Source organism: Hyla sarda, chromosome 5, assembly GCF_029499605.1.
Source record: "Hyla sarda isolate aHylSar1 chromosome 5, aHylSar1.hap1, whole genome shotgun sequence".
NCBI lineage: Eukaryota > Metazoa > Chordata > Amphibia > Anura > Hylidae > Hyla > Hyla sarda.
The window spans coordinates 209,741,748-209,761,718 of record NC_079193.1 but is presented as its reverse complement, the minus strand read 5'-3'; the positions used below and the strand labels follow the sequence as shown (position 1 = coordinate 209,761,718).

At 42.4% G+C, this 19,971-nt stretch overlaps 1 protein-coding gene across 2 annotated transcripts in view; it reads right to left on the bottom strand.

The window, feature by feature from the left end:
- The window catches only part of GMDS (GDP-mannose 4,6-dehydratase), a 716,505-nt gene that overhangs the window by 587,175 nt on the left and 109,359 nt on the right, over positions 1 to 19,971 (bottom strand). The window lies entirely within an intron of this gene.

The following is a 19,971-nucleotide window of genomic DNA, read 5'->3' as shown; positions in this document are numbered from 1 at the left end:
ATGGCTGCAGCAAAAAAAAAAAAAAAAAACCTTAGCACTATTGTCTTCTACTCTGCAATGCAAGTCAGAAGATTACATGAACTCTTACATCACACTGTGCCATATAAACCACCTTATTATAATGACTGTGCAACAACCAGAAACAGCACATAAAAAGGGGTATTCAGGCCCTAATACATCTTATACCCTATCCAAAGGATAGGTCCCGCAGGGGACCCCACAATCTGTCATACAGCACGGACCTTTGTGAGCTCTCCACAGCGCTGGAGGCTCCGAGTGTGCAGCGTGATGACCACGGGGCCGGAGTATCCTGATGTCACAACTCCGACCCCGTGTGACATCATGCCCCGCCCCACCAATGCAAGTCTATGTAATGCCCCCTCCCATAGGAGGCTATAACATGCAATCTTTTGATTGCTTACACTGATCAATGCTATACCATAGCATAGCACTGATCAGTGTTCCCGGCATTCTGCTGCTCTAAACTGCTGAGAAGGCTTGGAACAGCAGATCGCCGAATGGACAACAAAGAGGCAGGTGAGAACCCTCTCGTCGTCCAGTAAGCAATCGTCGTTGCAATTTTGTACATCAAATCTGCGCAGGATCCTGTATGTGTGAACATACCCTTAGGGAGAGTTTTCATGGAATGCTCTGTAACCTGTGAGGGGGTCATGCAGGGAAGGGAAGAAGAGAAGCTGTGACCATCACCTGATGTGAATGATATGATCATGTGCAATCTATATACAGGTGTCACCCTCCACTGTATGCTGTCCATAGAGATCAGGTGGAGAATGCAAAAAAGTTTCAGGTTGTATCTTGACATATAGATAGCTAAACAAAAACAAATAAATTACCGTATATACTCGAGTATAAGCCCAGTTTTTCAGCACGATTTTTCGTGCTGAAAACACCCCCCTCGGCTTATACTCGAGTGAACTCTCCGCCCTCAGTGGTCTTCAACCTGCGGACCTCCAGAGGTTTCAAAACTACAACTCCCAGCAAGCCAGGGCAGCCATCGGCTGTTCAGGCTTGCTGGGAGTTGTAGTTTTGAAACCTCTGGAGGTCCGCAGGTTGAAGACCACTGCGGCCTTCGACATCATCCAGCCCCCTCTCACCCCCTTTAGTTCTGTACTCACCTCCGCTCGGCGCTGGTCCGGTGCTGCAGGACTGTCCGGTGGGGAGGTCGTCCGGAGGAATAGTGGTTCCAGGCTGCCATCTTCACCGGGGAGGTCTCTTTTCTGCGCTTCGGGCTCGGCCCCGGAATAGTCACGTTGCCTTGACGACGACGCAGAGGTACGTTCATTACCAACGTTCCTCTGCGTCATCGTCAAGGCAACGCCTCTATTCTGGGCCCGAAGCGCGGACAAGAGGCCCCCCCAGTGAAGATGGCAGCCCGGAACCACTATCCCACCGGACGACCTCCTCACCGGACAGTCCTGCAGCACCGCACCAGGGCCGAGCGGAGGCGAGTACAGAACTAAAGGGGGTGAGAGGGGGCTGGATGATGTCGAAGGCCGCAGTGGTCTTCAACCTGCAGACCTCCAGAGGTTTCAAAACTACAACTCCCAGCAAGCCCGGACAGCCGATGGCTGCCCGGGCTTGCTGGGAGTTGTAGTTTTGAAACATCTGGAGGTCCGCAGGTTGAAGACCATGATGATGACATGTGGTGATGATGAAAGGGGGGGGATTATGACAAGGGGATGATGAAGGGGGGGATTATGGCAAGGGGATGATGAAGGGGGGGGTGGAATGATGACAGGGGGATGATGAAGGGGGGTGGGGATGATGACAAGAGGATGATGACAAGGGGATGATGAAGGGGGGTGGGGATGATGACAAGGGGATGATGAAGGGGGGTGTGGGATGATGACAAGGGAATGATGACAAGGGGATGATGACAAGGGGATGATGACAAGGGGATGATGACGGGGTGATGATGACAGGGTGATGATGATGAGGGTGTTAATGACGGGGGTCTGGATGATGACAGGGGGGGGATGATGTATTTCCCACCCTAGGCTTATAGTCGAGTCAATAACTTTTCCTGGGATTTTGGGGTGAAATTAGGGGCCTCGGCTTATATTCGGGTCGGCTTATACTCGAGTATATACGGTAACCACATATTTTAAATACATTTAACCCCTTGTTAAGGAGGTATAGAGAAGGCTCATATTTCGGCTCTCCCTATATAGATAGCCGCCGGTGATAGACACAGAGTGATCTCTGTTGCTAGCTATTTTAGCTGTTTTAATAACGCAATCAGTAATAAAAGCAGCATTACAAATGCATGTCATTGGTGGCTCAGGGGTCAGATTGAGGAAAGCCGATCCGTTGTTCTAGCAGTCAGAACCCTGTAGGCCAATATAAGGGATTAAAGGGGAGCTCCAGTGGAAACAAGTGGAAAACAAATTTTCAAATAAATTGGTGCCAGAAAGTTAAACAGATTTGTAAATTACTTTTATTTCCAAACCTGAAACCTTCTAGTACTTATCAGCTGCTGTATACTACAGAGAAAATTGTATAGTTCTTTTCAGTCTGACAAAAGTACTCTCTGCTGACACCTCTGTCCGTGTCAGGAACTGTCCAGAGTAGGAGCAAATCCTGCTCTGGACAGTTCCCGACATGGACAGAGGTGACACTAGAGAGCACTGTGGTCAGACTGGAAAGAACTTCACAAATTTCTCTTTAGTATATCTGTAGTATACAGCAGCTGATAAGTACTGGAAGGGTTATGATTTTTAACTAGAAGTAATTTACTAATCTGTTTAATTTTCTGGCATTGGTTGATTTGAAACCATTTTTTTTCCACTGGAGTTCCCCTTTAATGTAATACTATAGTATTACATTCATCTGTATGAGCAAATTGCTAATTTTTTTATTACATTCCACAAACATGGAATAAAAAATGAACAAAAAATGGTACTGTTGTAAACTACAGATCGCAGCACAAAAAATGTGCCTTCACACAAGTCAGAAGATGGCAACTGCAAGCATATTATTTCTAAGTAGTAACATAGTAAAATGAAACAAAGCCACATAAGTTTGGTATTGTTGTAATCTGACCCACAGAATGAAGATAACATGTCAGTTTTACCATAAAGGGCACTTTGAAAACTAAAACCACCAAAATTACCGAAGTTACATTTTTAGTTTTTTATTTTATCTGCAAATACAATTTTTTTTTTTTTTTTTTTTTCTTTAGGTATCATTATAAAGTACAATTAGTCGTACAAAAAAAAATAAAAAAAAAACAATCCCTCATTTGGCTCTGTGGGTGAAAAATTTGATCATGCTGCAGGTAGAATTTGAGACAGCTTAGAAGATTACTGCATACTGTTTTATTATTTAACCTCTTCAGGACATAGGGCGTATGGATACGCCCTGCATCCTGAGTCCTTAAGGACCGAGGGCGTATCCATACGCCCGTGGGAATTCCGGCCCCCACCGCTAGCCGGTTGGGGACCGGAGCCGGATGCCTGCTGAAATCGTTCAGCAGGCATCCCGGCATATCGCCCAGGGGAGTCATTATGACAATTCAGTCCAGCGATCTGCGGCGATTCCGGGTCAATCGGGTCTCCAGTGACCCGATGACCCGGAATTACTGGCTGTTCGGGGCCGTCTCTGACGGCTCCGAACAGCCAGAGCCTGCAGGGGTGAGGTGGCACTGGTGCCACCTCACGATCGCCCTGGTTCGTCGGCCGGATTACCGGCCGACCAATCAGAGTGCCTGCAGCGGGTGTCACTCCCGCACCTGCTCCGCCCCTCTTCTGGAGGACGTGAGCGGGTGCGGGACGTGCACCCCGGGTGCTGGGGACCCCGATCCCCGGCGTTAATGTTGGGATCGGGGCCCCAGGAGCAGCGGCGGCGGCGGGACTGACCTCATGCGTCTGGATCGTTGGAGGTGAGTGCAAAAAGGGCATGCTGGGAGCTGTAGTTATGCAACAGCAGGAGGCAGACCACCACAACTCCCAGCATTCCCTTATGGGCATGCTGGGACTTATGGTTTTGCAACAGCTGGAGGCACATTCTTTCTATGGAAAAGTGTACCTTCAGCTGTTGTATAACTACAACTCCCAGCTTGCACAAACAGTTAAAGTGCATGCTGGGAGTTGTAGTGGTGCATCTGCTGGTTGCATAACTACAACTCCCAGCATGCCCGTTGGCTGTCGGTGACTGCTGAGAGTTGTAGTTTTGCAACAGCTGAAGGCACACTGGTTGTGAAACTCAGAGTTTTTTTTTACCTAACTCAGTGTTTCACGACCGGTGTGCCTCCAGCTGTTGCAAACTACAACTCTCAGCAGTCACCGTACACCATGCACCGTACATGCTGGGAGTTGTAGTTTTGCAACAGCTGGAGGCACACTGGTTGTGAAACACTGAGTTAGGTCACAAACTCAGTGATACATAACCAGTGTGCCTACAGTTGTTGCAAAACTGCAACTCTCAGCAGTCACCGACAGCCAACGGGCATGCTGGGAGTTGTAGTTATGCAACAGCTGGATGTCCCCCCCAATGTGAACGTACATGGTACACTCACATGGACGGAGGATTACAGTAAGTATCTGGCTGCAAATTTGAGCTGCCGCAAACTTTCTGCTGCAGCTCAAATTGCCAGCGAGAAACTACTGTGAACCCCCGCCCGTGCGACTGTACCCTAAAAACACTACACTACAACAAAAAATAAAATAAAAAGTAAAAAACACTACGTATACACATACCCCTACACAGCCCCCCTCCCCTCCCCAATAAAAATGAAAAACGTCTGGTACGCCACTGTTTCCAGAATGGAGCCTCCAGCTGTTGCAAAACAACTCCCAGTATTGTCGGACAGCCGTTGACTGTCCAGGCATGCTGGGAGTTTTGCAACAGCTGGAGGCATCCTGTTTGGGAATCACTGGCGTAGAATACCCCTATGTCCACCCCTATGCAAGTCCCTAATTTAGGCCTCAAATGCGCATGGCGCTCTCACTTTGGAGCCCTGTCGTATTTCAAGGCAACAGTTTAGGGTCACATATGGGGTATCGCCGTACTCGGGAGAAATTGGGTTACAAATTTTGGGGGGTATTTTCTGCTTTTACCCTTTTTAAAAATGTAAAATTTTTGGGAAAACAAGCATTTTAGGTAAAAAAAAAATTTTTTTTTTACATATGCAAAAGTCGTGAAACACCTGTGGGGTATAAAGGTTCACTTAACCCCTTGTTACGTTCCCCGAGGGGTCTAGTTTCCAAAATGGTCTGCCATGTGGTTTTTTTTTTGCTGTCCTGGCACCATAGGGGCTTCCTAAATGCGGCATGCCCCCAGAGCAAAATTTGCTTTCAAAAAGCCAAATGTGACCCCTCCTCTTCTGAGACCTGTAGTGCGCCAGCAGAGCACTTTTCACTCCCATATGGGGTGTTTTCTGAATCGGGAGAAATTGGGCTTCAAATTTTTAGGGGTATTTTCTGCTATTACCCTTTTTAAAAATAAAAAAATTTTGGGAAAACAAGTATTTTAGGTAAAAATATATATATTTTTTTTACATTGCAAAAGTCGTGAAACACCTGTGGGGTATTAAGGTTCACTTTATCCCATGTTACATTCCCCGAGGGGTCTAGTTTCCAAAATAGTATGCCATGTGTGTTTTTTTTTTGCTGTTCTGGCACCATAAGGGCTTCCTAAAGGTAACATGCCCCCCAAAAACCATTTCAGAAAAATGTACTCTCCAAAATCCCCTTGTCGCTTCTTCCCTTCTGAGCCCTCTACTGCGCCCGCCGAACACTTTACATAGACATATGAGGTATGTGCTTACTCGAGAGAAATTGGGCTACAAATACAAGTAAAAATTTTGTCCTTTTACCCCTTGTAAAAATTCAAAAATTGGGTCTACAAGAACATGTAAGTGTAAAAAATGAAGATTGTGAATTTTCTCCTTCACTTTGCTGCTATTCGTGTGAAACACCTAAAGGGTTAAAACGCTGACTGAATGTCATTTTGAATACTTTGGGGGGTGTAGTTTTTATAATGGGGTCATTTATGGGGTATTTCTAATATGAAGACCCTTCAAATCCACTTCAAACCTGAACTGGTCCCTGAAAAATACTGAGTTTGAAAATTTTGTGAAAAATCGGAAAATTGCTGCTGACCGTTGAAGGCCTCTGGGGTCTTCCAAAAGTAAAAACACGTCAATTTTATGATGCAAACATAAAGTAGACATATTGTATATGTGAACCAAAAAAAATGTATTCGTAATATCCATTTTCCTTACAAGCAGAGAGCTTCAAAGTTAGAAAAATGCAAAATTTTCAAATTTTTCATCAAATTTACGGATTTTTCACCAAGAAAGGATGCAAGTATCGACAAAAATTTATCACTATGTTAAAGTAGAATATGTCACGAAAAAACAATTTCGGAATCAGAATGATAACTAAAAGCATTCCAGAGTTATTAATGTTTAAAGTGACAGTGGTCAGATGTGCAAAAAACGCTCCGGTCCTTAAGGCCAAAATGGGCTCCGTCCTGAAGGGGTTAAAGGGTTATTCAGGTACTAGCTGAGTACCCGGTGGTGCCCAGTTTTTCCTACCTTATACTTGTGGGGGAAGAAAAGCAACAAAGGAGAAAATGTTTGTCCTCATATCCAGTTTGACCCCATCTCATATCCTGTCCTTATTTCCCATCCCCATATCCAGTACCCATATACTGTTCCCATATATTTTTATTTATTTTTATAAACTATCACATCCTTATATCCAGTCTCCATATCCAGACCTCATATCTCTTCCCCGTCCCCATATCACGACCCCATATCCCGTCCCCATATCTAATCCTCATCTCCCATCCTCAGGTGGGGCTGAGTTGAGATGAAGATATCATAAGATGAAAATTAAAGGGGTGTGGCTTAAAGGGTGGGTGACTATTTTCAAGAAGGGGCATGGAATGCGTGGAGGGTATGGCTTGCCAGCCGGGCTGATACATTCACCAGAAGATGCAGAAGAAGCTTGTTGAGTATGGTACCAGAAGTCCTATATACTTGCATGGGGTAGGTTAGGGTTAATTTAACCATTATATATTTTTATTTGCCATAAGTAACATGTGACCAAGTATTAACGAAATATCTCCAGCTGCACAGAAGTTATGCTAGAACATATATTTTACATAGATTTGCATTGGACTTTAAACAAAAACCCCGACCAACGCAAATGAGGGTAGGTTAGGGCGTTAACTATTCTACATCTTTAGTAGACATATAAGTAACAGGTGACTGAGTATAATTGAAATATCTCCACCCGTTTGGAAGTTATGCAGTAACATATATTTCTCATAGACTTGTATGGAACTTTAACCCCTTAAGGATGAGCGCTGTAAATGTACGGCGCTGCTAAGAAGTACTTTGCGCACAGTGCCGTACATTTACGTCGCAGCTTTCCTGGATCACCGCGTCTCTGGACGCGGTGATCGGAACGGGATGACTGCTGATATCTATCAGCAGCCATCCTGGCATATCGCCAATATATCAGCGATCGCGACAAATTGCCGGTCAATTCAGACCTGCGATTTGCCGCTATTCCGGGTCAATCGGGTCTCTGGTGACCCGGTGACACGGAAAAAAAGGGTGAATGGGGCTGTCCGAGACAGCCCCATTCACCCTTACCCAGCAGGAGTGAGGTGGCACGGGTGCCGCCTCACGATCACGTGAATGATCGGTCGGAAGGAGGAGGAGTCCCGTTCACCTCCTACTGTTGCTTAGCAACAACTCGCAGCATGCAAAGCCAAAGGGAATGCTGGGAGTTGTAGTTGGAACTCCAGCTGTTGCAAAACTACATCTCCCAGCATGCCCTTTGGTAGTCTGTGCATGCTGGGGCATGTAGTTATGCAACAGCTGGAGGCACATTTTTTTCTATGAAAAAGTGTGCATTCAGCTGTTGCATAACTACAACTCCCAGCATGCACAGACTACCAAAGGGCATGCTGGAAGTTGTAGCCGTGTGCCTCCAGCTGTTGCAAAACTACAACTCCCAGCATGCACTGATAGACCATACATGCTGGGAGGTATAGTTATGCAACAGCTGGAGGCACACTGGTTGCAAAACACCGAGTTAAGTAACAAACGCTCAGTGTTTCGCAACCAATGTGCCTCCAGCTGTTGCATAACTACAACTCCCAGCATGCATGGTCTGTCAGTGCATGCTGGGAGTTGTAGTTTTGCAAAAGCTGGAGGTTTGCCCCCCCATGTGAATGTAAAGGGTACATTCACACGGGTGGGTTTACAGTGAGTTTTCTGCTGCAAGTTTGAGATATGGCAAATTTTCAGCCGCAGCTCAAACTCCCAGCTCAAACTGACTGTAAACCGAAACTAAAAACACTACATTACACAAAATAAAAAGTAAAAACACTACATATACACATACCCCTACACAGCCCCCCCCCCCCCCCCAAATAAAAAACAAATACATCTTGTACGGCACTGTTTCCAAAACAGAGCCTCCAGCTGTTGAAAAACAACAACTCCCAGTATTGCCGGACAGCCACAGACTGTCAAGGCATGCTGGGAGTTTTGCAACAGCTGGAGACACCCTGTTTGGGAAACACTACCTTGGGGTATTATTGTGGCGGATTCAAATCCCCAATTTAGGCCTCAAATGCGCATGGCGCTCTCTTGCTTTTGAGCCCTGTCGTATTTCAAGGAAACAGTTTAGCCACATATGGGGGCACCTCTGTACTCAGGAGAAATTGTGTTAAAAATTTTGGGGGGCTTTTTCTCCTTTTACCCCTTATGAAAAGGTAAAGTTGGGGTCTACACCAGCATGTTAGCATAAAAAAAATATATATTTTTAAACAAACATGCTGGTGTTGCCTCATACTTTTAATTTTCACAAGCGGTATAAGGAAAAAAAAAAGACCCCCAAAATTAGTAACGGAATTTCTACTGAATATTGAAATACCCCATATGTGGGTGTAAAATGTTCTGCGGACGCACAACAAGGCTCAGGAGTGAGAGCACACTATGTACATTTGAGGTCTAAATTGGTGACTTGCACAGGGGTGGCAGATTTTACAGCGGTTCTGATATAAACACAAAACAATAAATACCAAGATGTGACCACATTTTGGAAACTACACCCCTCACGGAATGTAACAAGAGGTAGAGTGAGCCTTAAAGGGGGACTCCACCCCTAGACATCTTATCCCCTATCCAAAGGATAGGGGATAAGATGTCAGATCGCCGCAGTCCCGCTGCTGGGGACCCCCGGGATTGCCGCTGCAGCACCTCGCTGTCATTACTGCACAGAGCGAGTTCGCTCTGCATGTAATGACGGGCAGTACAGGGGTCGGAGCATCGTTACGTCACGGCCCTGCCCCTCGTGATGTCACAGCCCGCCCCCCTCAATACAAGTCTATGGGAGGGGGCGTGGCGGTCACCACGCCCCTGCCATAGACTTGTATTAAGGGGGCGGGCGGTGATGTCACGAGGGGCGGAGGCATGACGTCACGCTGCTCTGTCCTCTGTATCGCCCGTCATTACGCACAGAGCGAACTCGCTCTGTGCAGTAATGACAGCAGGGTGCTGCAGCGGCAATCCCGGGGGTCCCCAGCAGCGGGACCGCAGCGATCTGACAGCGATCTGTCAAACACCTGTGAGGTGTTAAAGGGGTACTCCGCCCCTATACATCTTATCCCCTATCCAAAGGATAGGGGATAAGATGTATAGTGGCGGAGTACCCCTTTAACACCTCACAGGTGTTTGACAAATTTTCGTTAAAGTTGGATGTAAAAATGAAAAAAAAAAAAAAGTTTTTCAATAAAATGCTAGTGTTACCGTACAGAATAGGAAAAAAAGCCCCCGAAATTTGTAACCTCATTTCTTCTGAGTAAGAACATACCCCATATATGGATGTAAAGTGCTTTGCTGGCGCACTACAATGCTCAGAAGAGAAGGAGCGCCATTGGGATTTTGAAGAGAAAATGTGTCCGAAATTGAAGGCCATGTGTGTTTACAAAGCCCCCATAGTGCCAGAACAGTGGACCCCCCCCCCCCCACGTGACCCCATTTTGGAAACTACACCCCTCACGTAATGTAATTAGAGGTACAGTGAACATTTACACCTCACAGGTGTCTGACAGATTTTTGGAACAGTGGTCCATGAAAATTTCATTTTTCATTTTCACAGCCCACTGTTACAAAGATCTGTCAAACGCCAGTGGGGTGTAAATGTTCACTGCACACATTATTAAATTCTGTAAGGGGTGTAATTTCCAAAATGGGGTTACATGTGGGGGGGGGGTTCACTATTCTGGCACCACGGGGTTTTTTGTAAACGCACATGGCCCACGACTTCTATTCCAACCAAATTCTCTCACCAAACGCTCAATGGCGCTTCTTCTCTTCTGAGCATTGTAGTTCGCCCGCAGAGCACTTTACATCCACACTTATTTCCATACTCAGAAGAAATGGGGTTACACATTTTGGGAGGCTTTTCCTCCAATTACCCCTTGTGAAAATGCATTTTAGTGAAAAAATCTAATTTTTTTAAATTTTCCTGTCCAACTTTAGCGGAAATTTGTCAAACACCTGTGGGGTGTTAAGGCTCATTGTACCCCTTGCTAGGTTTCTTGAGGGGTGTAGTTTCCAAAATAGTGATTCCATGTGATGTTTTTTTTGCTGTTCTGGCACCATAGGGACATGCCCCCCCCCCCCCCCCCCCCAAAAAAAAAAAAACATTTCAGCAAAATTTGCTTTCCAAAAGCCAAATGTGACTTCTCCTCTGAGCATTGTAGTGCACCAGCAGTGCACTTGAGGTCCACACATGGGGTATTTCCATACTCAGAAGAGATGGGGTTACACATTTTGGGGGGCATTTTCTCCTATAATCCCTTGCAAGAATGTAAAATTGGGGGGAAAACCAGCATTTTAGTGAAAAAATTATTTACACATCCGACTTTAACGAAAAGTCGTCAAACACTTGTGTTAAGGCTCACTGGACCCCTCGTTATCTTCCTTGAGGGGTGTAGTTTCCAAAATAGTATGCTACGTTGTTTTTTTTTTTTTTTTTTTTTTTGCTGTTCTGGCACCATAGGGGCTTCCTAAATGTGACATGCCCCTCAAAAACCATTTCAGAAAAACTCACTCTCCAAAATCCCATTGTCGCTCCTTCCCTTCTGAGCCTTGTAGTGCACCCACAGAGCACTTGACATCCACCTATGAGGTATTTCCTTTCTCGAGAGAAATTGGGTTACAAATTTGTAAAATGTCAAAAACTGGGTCTACAAGAACATGAGAGTGTAAAAAATATGAATTTTCTCCTTCATTTTGCTGCTATTCCTATGAAACACCTAAAGGGTTAACACATTTTTGAATGTCATTTTGAATATTTTGGGGGGTGCAGTTTTTATAATGGGGTCATTTATGGGGTATTTCTAATATGAAGACCCCTCAAATCCACTTCAAAACTAAACTGGTCCCTGAAAAATTACGATTTTGAAAATTTTGTGAAAAATTGGAAAATTGCTGCTGAACTTTGAAGCCCTCTGATGTCTTCCAAAAGTAAAAACATGTCAACTTTATGATGCAAATATAAAGTAGACATATTGTATATGTCAATTAATATATAATTTATTTGGAATATCCATTTTCCTTACAAGCAGAGAGTTTCAAATTTAGAAACCTGCAACATTTTCATGAAATTTTGGGATTTTTCACCAAGAAAGGATGCAAGTAATGACAAAATGTACCACTGTGTAAAAGTAGAATATGTCACGAAAAAAGAAATCTTGGAATCAGACTAATCGGTAAAAGCATCCCAGAGTCATTAACCCCTTAAGGACGCAGGACGTAAATGTACGTCCTGGTACTTAACGCACAAGGACGTACATTCGATGCCCGTGTCATGCTCGGCCGATCTCGCGGGCGTCCGCCATTAACCCCTCAGGTGCCGGGATCAATACAGATCCCGGCATCCGCGGCAGTGCGCAATTTTAATGAACGATCGAATCGCCCGCAGCGCTGCTGCGGGGATCCGATCATTCAGAACGCCGCACGGAGGTCCCCTCACCTTCCTCCTTCCGGCTCCCAGCGTCTTCTGCTCTGGTCTGAGATCGAGCAGACCAGAGCAGAAGATCGCCGATAACACTGATCTGTTCTATATCCTATACATAGAACAGATCAGTATTAGCAATCATGGCATTGCTATGAATAGTCCCCTATGGGGACTATTCAAGTGTAAAAAAAAAATGTAAAAAAATTTAAAAGTTAAAGTAAAAAAAATGTGAAAAATCCCCTCCCCCAATAAAAAAGTAAAACGTCCGTTTTTTCATATTTTACCCCCAAAAAGCGTAAAAAATAAATTTTATAGACATATTTGGCATCGCCGCGTGCGTAAATGTCCGAACTATTAAAATAAAATATTAATGATCCCGTACGGTGAACGGCGTGAATGTAATTGCTATTTTTTTAATACATTTTTTTTTTTATAAAAAATGTATTAAAAGTTTTTTATATGCAAATGTGGTATCAAAAAAAGTACAGATCATGGCGCAAAAAATGAGCCCTCATACCGCCGCTTATACGGAAAAATAAAAAAGTTAGAGGTCATCAAAATAAAGGGATTATAAACGTACTAATTTGGTTAAAAAGTTTGTGATTTTATTTAAGCACAACAATAATATAAAAGTACGTAATAATGGGTATAATTTTAATCGTATTGACCCTCAGAATAAAGAACACACATCATTTTTACCGTAAATTGTACGGCGTGAAAACGAAACCTTCCAAAATTTGCTAAATTGCGTTTTTCTTTTTCATTTCCCCACAAAAATAGTGTTTTTTGGTTGCGCCATACATTTTATGATATAATGAGTTATGTCATTACAAAGGACAACTGGTCGCGCAAAAAACAAGCCCTCATACTAGTATGTGGATGAAAATATAAAAGAGTTATGATTTTTAGAAGGCGAGGAGGAAAAAATTTAAACGTAAATTAAATTGTCTCAGTCCTTAAGGCCAAAATGGGCTGAGTCCTTAAGGGGTTAATGCATAAAGTGATGGTGGTCAGAATTGCAAAAAAAGGGCTGCGTCCTTAAGGTGAAAAAGGGCTCAGTCCTTAAGGGGTTAAACAAATACCCTGACTCTCGCAAATGGGAGTGGGTAAGGGTTAAATCACCTATCCTATGTTTGTTGCTGGCATATAAGTAACATGTGTACCAAGTTTCATGATATATCTTCAGCCGTTTGGGATTGATGCTGGAACATACACACATACATACACACATTGGCCCTGATTTACTAAGAGTGGAGTGTAGGTTTCTTTGTGGGTTTTAATTCCCTACAATTTTTTTCCACTGTATTTACTAAGGTTTCCCTACATTTTCTACTTTCCCTACATTTTTTTTTTTTACACATGCTCTGATCTGTAGGCTTTCCTCAGCTGAAATCCACCACATTTTCTGTGGGAACCTTAGTAAATATGTTGGATTTTTGTAAAAATGACAGGAACACGCCCCTTTTCGATGGCCACGCCTCCTTTTCCCGACATTGACAATCCTTTCTTGGGTTTTCTTCGTTAAATGGAGTTAGTCAAGTTTTTTTTTTATTTTTTTTATCAATTCTGGCGCAAATTCTGGCGCAGACAGAATTTCTGGCGCACAACCCGACAAAACATGTTGGGTTTGCAATAGTAAATGAGGACCATTGAGTTTCTATATAGATTAAAAATGTTTTTAGATGTTGCTGGGCTGCTGTAAAAAATAAAAAGTGATACTAACCTAACAGACCCTTGTGGCATCTATTACAGCATCTTTCGGTCACCTGCTGCTCGTCTCTTCTCCCAGCAGTGTCCTGTCTCAAACAGTAATTGGCTATCAAGTAAAACTTTGCTCAATTGGTACTAAGGGTCTCAAACTGTGCCAAGAAAATGTCCCCCACAATATTACACCACCACCTGGTGTGGTCTTTTGCTGCTGTAGCCCATCTGCTTCAAGGGTTAAAATGTTGTGCATTCAGTGCTGGTTTCCTGCATACGTTGGTTGTAACTGGTGATTATTCAATTACTGTTGTCTGTCTGTCTATCACACACCAGCCTGTTCATTCTTCTCGGACTTCAACAAGGCATTTTCACTGCCACTGGATATTTTCGGACAATTCTCTGTACATCCTAGAGGTGGTTGTACATGAAAATCCCAGAAGATTTATATTTATATCGATAACATTAGTAAGACAACTTGTTATGAATGATAATACCATAGACAAGGAGTTTATATAATCACCAAACATACTACCATCATACTGTAACTGGCCAAATCCAGTATACAGAGACCAATATTATCAATAGTACCAGAATGCAAGAGACAGATAATACTGCCACACCACAACAACATATCACAAAATAGCCAGGGCCATTATGAAAACTTCTCCTGGCAATGACTTGTCTCTGCCAAATTTGACATTTTAGGCTCCTCTCTCAAGCATCCCTTACTTCTATAAAAAAAAATCCCCTTTGTGAAGTCCCACACCGTAAAAGTGTCCACTTTGTATCCCATATAATAGACAGGTCCCCACTTTGCTCATATAGTATATAGGTCCCCTATGCGCCACCATATAGTAGTTTGTTCCCTCTATGTCTCTAAATAGTAGTTTGGCCCCTCTGTGTCCCTATATAAACCAAATTGGCCTTGCTGTGTCCCCATATGAAATAAATAGGCCCCTCTAAACCCCCACCTAATAAGGCTCCAAGACTCCACCAATGTGTGGTCCCAAGATAAAAAAACACAATACTTACCATTTTAGGATTCGATATTAGGCTTGATTATTCCAGTCCTGGTTATATACTTTTTGTAGTGAAACAGCTTTTAAAGGTACGTTCACACATACAGGATCCTGCACAGGTTTGATGCGCAGGATTTGTAACTGCAGATTAGAAACGGTGCTCAGTCATATAGTTTACATCAGCAGAAAATCCTGTGCATCAAATCCTGCACATCAAATCTGCGTACGTGTGAACGTACCCTAACAGTAGTCTTGAAATTCATGTTATTCTAAATCTAAAAACAACCATGCCATCTTCCAAGTGATCAAGCAGCAAGACAGATCAGCAGATGTCTGGAAAATAGTTTTCCAATACTGTATAAGAACTTTATTTGGCAGTGCAGTTTTCTAGAGTGGAGGAGTCACAAAGACCTTTTTTAACATTTCTATAAATACCATTCTGCAGATGTTGGGTTGCTGTCTGCCTTTTCTCGTGGGAGTACTTTAAGCCTGTCTGCCTGTCACCGAGCTATTTGCAATCGCCAACTTAATTGACAAATCGAGCAATTAATTTGTTTTATTTCCTGTGGCAATTTTTTTCCAGGTAAAAGTGACAGAAAAATGCACTTGCCTGATCTATGTTTTAGCCTTTTTTATGTGAATATTTTTTCATCCTTGGTTAAAATCGTCAGCTTGCTTATAGATTTAGTTTTACGATGGTTTCACACATCCCAGTCTACAGCTACAATCAACAGGCTGCCAGCATTCTGTGGTCGGCAACAGAAGGGCAAGCATGATCATTTTCAGATTTCCAATATTTGGTCAAAAACGTTACTCCTAAGAAGAGCAGTAATTCTATTTCCTGAAACAGAACCTAAATTTATTATTTAAAAAACAAAACAAAAAAAAAAGCAAGAGCCTCTTCCTGAACACTAAGGGGGAGATTTATCAAAACCTGTCAAGAGGAAAAGTTGCTGAGTTTCCCACAGCAACCAATCAGATTGCTTCTTTCTGAGCTCTGTCTGAGTGGGCTTTGAAAGAGGCAGTGAAAGAGAGTTATAAAACAGAAAGATATCTACTGTGCGGAGCGAATCTGTGAAATTTGAGTGACTTGTGTGAGTACTTACATTTGCACATAGAGGGATCACTGATAGAATTTTAAACAGCCTTGTCCCTTTTTTTTCTGTACTCTACCCCTAGGGGGAGCGGTAGATTGGTCACAGGTGTATAAATCTTAGTTTGGGACTAAGTTCTGAGCATTCTCTGTCTGAGTGGGCTTTGGAAGAGAGGCAGTGAAAGAGAGTTATAAAATGGAGAGTTTAAAAGCAGGAGTTTGAGATCACCGTGAGTGTTACTTTCCTAACACTGTAGAGACTTTAACTCACAAGGTCTACTTAGAATTTAATTCTAATAGTTACAACATAGAGGGGGGACTTATTAATGTACCTGGGGGTGGAGCAGAGGGAGGGGTTAGAATAGTTAATACGGATAGGTTTCATAGGAAAAAAAAAAAAAAAAACATACACCATTGAAATGCATGTTGACTAATGCCAGAAGTCTGACCAATAAAACTGACGAACTGGAGTGGTTGATGTCAGAGGAGAATTATTACATAGTGGGTATAACGGAGACTTGGTTGGACGATAGCTGTGACTGGACGGTCAACATTCAGGGTTATAGTCTATTCAGGAAAGATCAGACAAAACAGAAAGGGGGAGGGGTTTTTCTATGTAAAATCCAGTCTGAAGGCTGCACTGTGGGATGATATACGGTAGGGAAATGATAATGTGGAGTCATTATGGGTAGAAATATATGGTGATAAAAATTAAAATAAAATTCTGGTAGGGGTTTGCTATAAGCCACCAAACATAATGGAAGAGGCAGAAGATCAATTACTGAGGAAAATGAACAAGGCAGCGAATCAAAATGATGTGATAATAATGGGGACTAACTATCCTGATATAAACTGGGAGACTGAGACCTGTCAATCTCATAAAGGAAACAGGTTTCTGACAATAGCTAAAGACAATTATCTGTCCCAAATGATGCAGGGCTAGACTTACTCTTAACCAACAGACCTGACAGAGTAACTAATATGCAGGTAGAAGGACACCTAGGAAATCGTGATCATAATATAACACATTATAAATTGTTTTTCAATAAGGGAATCTCGCGAGAGGTCACAAAAACAATGAACTTTAGGAAGGCAAAGTTTGATCAACTCATAGAAGCCCTTAACAATATAAAATGGGATAATGTCCTCAAAAACAAGAATACTGACACTAAATGGGAGACTTTTAAAAATATCAAACTCTCACTGTAAGATATATATACCTTATGGGAATAAAAGGTTCAGGAACAAAAGAAAACCAATATGGATGAATAAAAATGTTAAGGGGGCAATAAATGAGAAAAATAAAGCATTTACACTACTAAAACAGGAAGACAGTGAAGAAGCATTAAAAAGCTATAGAGAAAAATTTAAAATATGTAAAATGCAGATAAAAGCCACAAAAATAGAGACAGAAAGACTCATTGCCAAAGAAAGTAAAACTAACCCCAAAATGTTCTTTAATATATTTGCTTTTTCCTGATCCCTGTTTATAATTTCTTCTTTATTGTTTTTTAAAGGGCCAACACTTTCATTTTTAACCTTTTTGCTATTTATATAGTTAAACAAATTCTTCTCCACTGTATTCACCGAGGAAAATTAAATGAAATACAGCAAGATAAGGTAAACACCCCTGTACAGGTCACCTGTCTAACCCAGGAAGAAGTACAGTGCCGCCTACAAAAAATCACAATAGACAAATCACCAGGTCCAGATGGCATTCACCCTTGTGTTCTAAAGGAATTAGGTAATGTAATAGACAGACCCCTATTTTTAATATTCAGGGACTCTATAGTGACAGGGAAGGTTCCCCAGGACATGGCGCATGGCAAATGTGGTGCCAATATTTAAAAAGGGGTCAAATGGCGACCACGAGAATTATAGCCCTGTTAGTTTAACCTTGGTTGTATGTAAATTGTTTGAGGGGTTTCTAAGAGATGCTATTTTTGAGTATTTTTGATAAAAATAAATGTATGACTCCATATCAACATGGCTTTATGAGGGATCGGTCATGTCAAACTAACCTGATCAGCTTTTATGAGGAGGTGAGCTCCAGACTGGACCAGGGGGAATCGCTGGATGTCGTACATCTGGATTTTTCAAAAGCATTTGATACAATATCACATTAAAGATTGGTGCATAAAATGAGAAGGATGGAGCTGGGGGAGAATGTGCATAAGTGGGTAAGTAGCTGGCTCAGTGATAGGAAACAGAGGGTGGTTATTAATGGTACTTATTCTGATTGGGTGACTGTTACTAGTGGGGTAGCACAGGGGTCAGTCTTGGGTCTTGTTCTATTTAATATATTCATTAATGACCTTGTAGAGGGGTTGAATAGTAAAGTAGCAATCTTTGCAGATGATACTCAACTCTGTAAAGCGGTAAACACTATAGAGGACTATGCACTATTACAAATGGATCTGGATAGGTTGGAGGTTTGGGCTGGGAAGTGGAAGATGAGGTTCAACCCTGATAAATGTAAGGTTCTGCACATGGGGAGGAAAAATCCGGGCTGGGATTATGTATTAATTGGGAGCACACTTGGGACGACTGATGTAGAAAAGGACTTAAGGGTCTTAGTTAACACTAAATCTAGCTGTAGTGACCAGTGTCGAGCAGCTACTGCCAAGGCAAATAAAATCATGGGGTGCATCAATAGGGGCATAGATGCCCACGATAAGGAAATCATTCTACCGCTGTACAAATCACTAGTCAGACCACACATAGAATACTGTGTACAGTACTGGGCACCAATGTATAAGAAAGATATAGTGGAGCTGGAGAGAGTTCAAAGACGGGCAACCAAAGTAATACGGGGAATGGGAGGACTACAGTACCCAGAAAGATTATCAGAATTGGGGTTATTTAGTTTTGAAAAAAGAAGGCTTAGGGGTGACCTAATAACTATGTATACATATTTCAAGGGACCGTACAGAGATCTCTCCCCTGATCTATTTATACCCAGGATTGTATATTTAACAAGGGAACATCCTCTATGTTTTGAGGAAAGAAGGTTTCTACACCAGCACAGACGGGGGTTCTTTACTGTAAGAGCAGTGAGACTATGGAATTCTCTGCCAGAGGAGGTGATCATGGAGAACTCTGTAAAAGAGTTCAAAAGGGGGATGGATGCATTTTGGAGAATAATAACATTGCTGGTTATGTATATTAGATTTATAGGGACAGAAGGTTGATCCAGGGATTTATTCTGATGCCATATTTGGAGTCGGGAAGGAATTTTTACCTCGAGTATGAGTTTTTTTTGCCTTCCTCTGGATCAACTCCGTAGGGACTCATAAGGGATATTGGTTGAATTGGTTGATGGACTCTGGTCTTTTTTCAACCTTATGAACTATGTTACTTTGTTACTATATTTTTCAGAGGACTTTTCAAAAATGAAAGAAGCAATCTGATTGGTTGCTATGGGCAACTCAGCAACTTTTCCTCTAGACAGGTTTTGATAAATCTCCCCCTAAATTTCTATTAAAAGTGCTGTTACCTACCTAAACACATTATTCAATAAACTCTATTTTTTTATGGGTACACAGTTACACTCTATACAAATGAGTGAGAAACACTGTAGATCATTGAAGTATCTTTTTCTGGTATTGTGTTAGGCTGTATTCACATCTGCATCATAGGTTTTATTGCAGATTCTGTTCACAAAAAAAGTCAATGGGGCTTAGAGTGAAATGAACTGTTTAAAGTAGCACTAGAAATGCAGCTATGGATATGAAAATAATAATTGAAAAGGCAATGTAGCACTGTGCTAAAGTCAGGCATTACTTTTACAACTTTTAACATGAAAAGTACTGCTGAACTCTGTGGGAAGGACGGGAAACTGTATGACTACACTGGTCTATGGCTATGCAGCAGAATGTGATGCACTGTGTGTTTTGACCGTTCTATCATAGCCAGCATTACGTTTTTTTCAGCAATTTGTGCTGCAATAGCTCTTCTGTAAAATCAGACCAGACAATGTAGCTTCTGCTCTACAAGCCTCAGGCACCATTGACCTTGTCACTAGTTGTCCTTCCTTGGACCATTTTTGGTATGTAGCAGCCACTGCATACTGGAAAAATCACACAAGGCCTGTAGTGCTATGAACAAGGTGTTTAGCCCTTACAATATTTCTCAAAAACTGCTG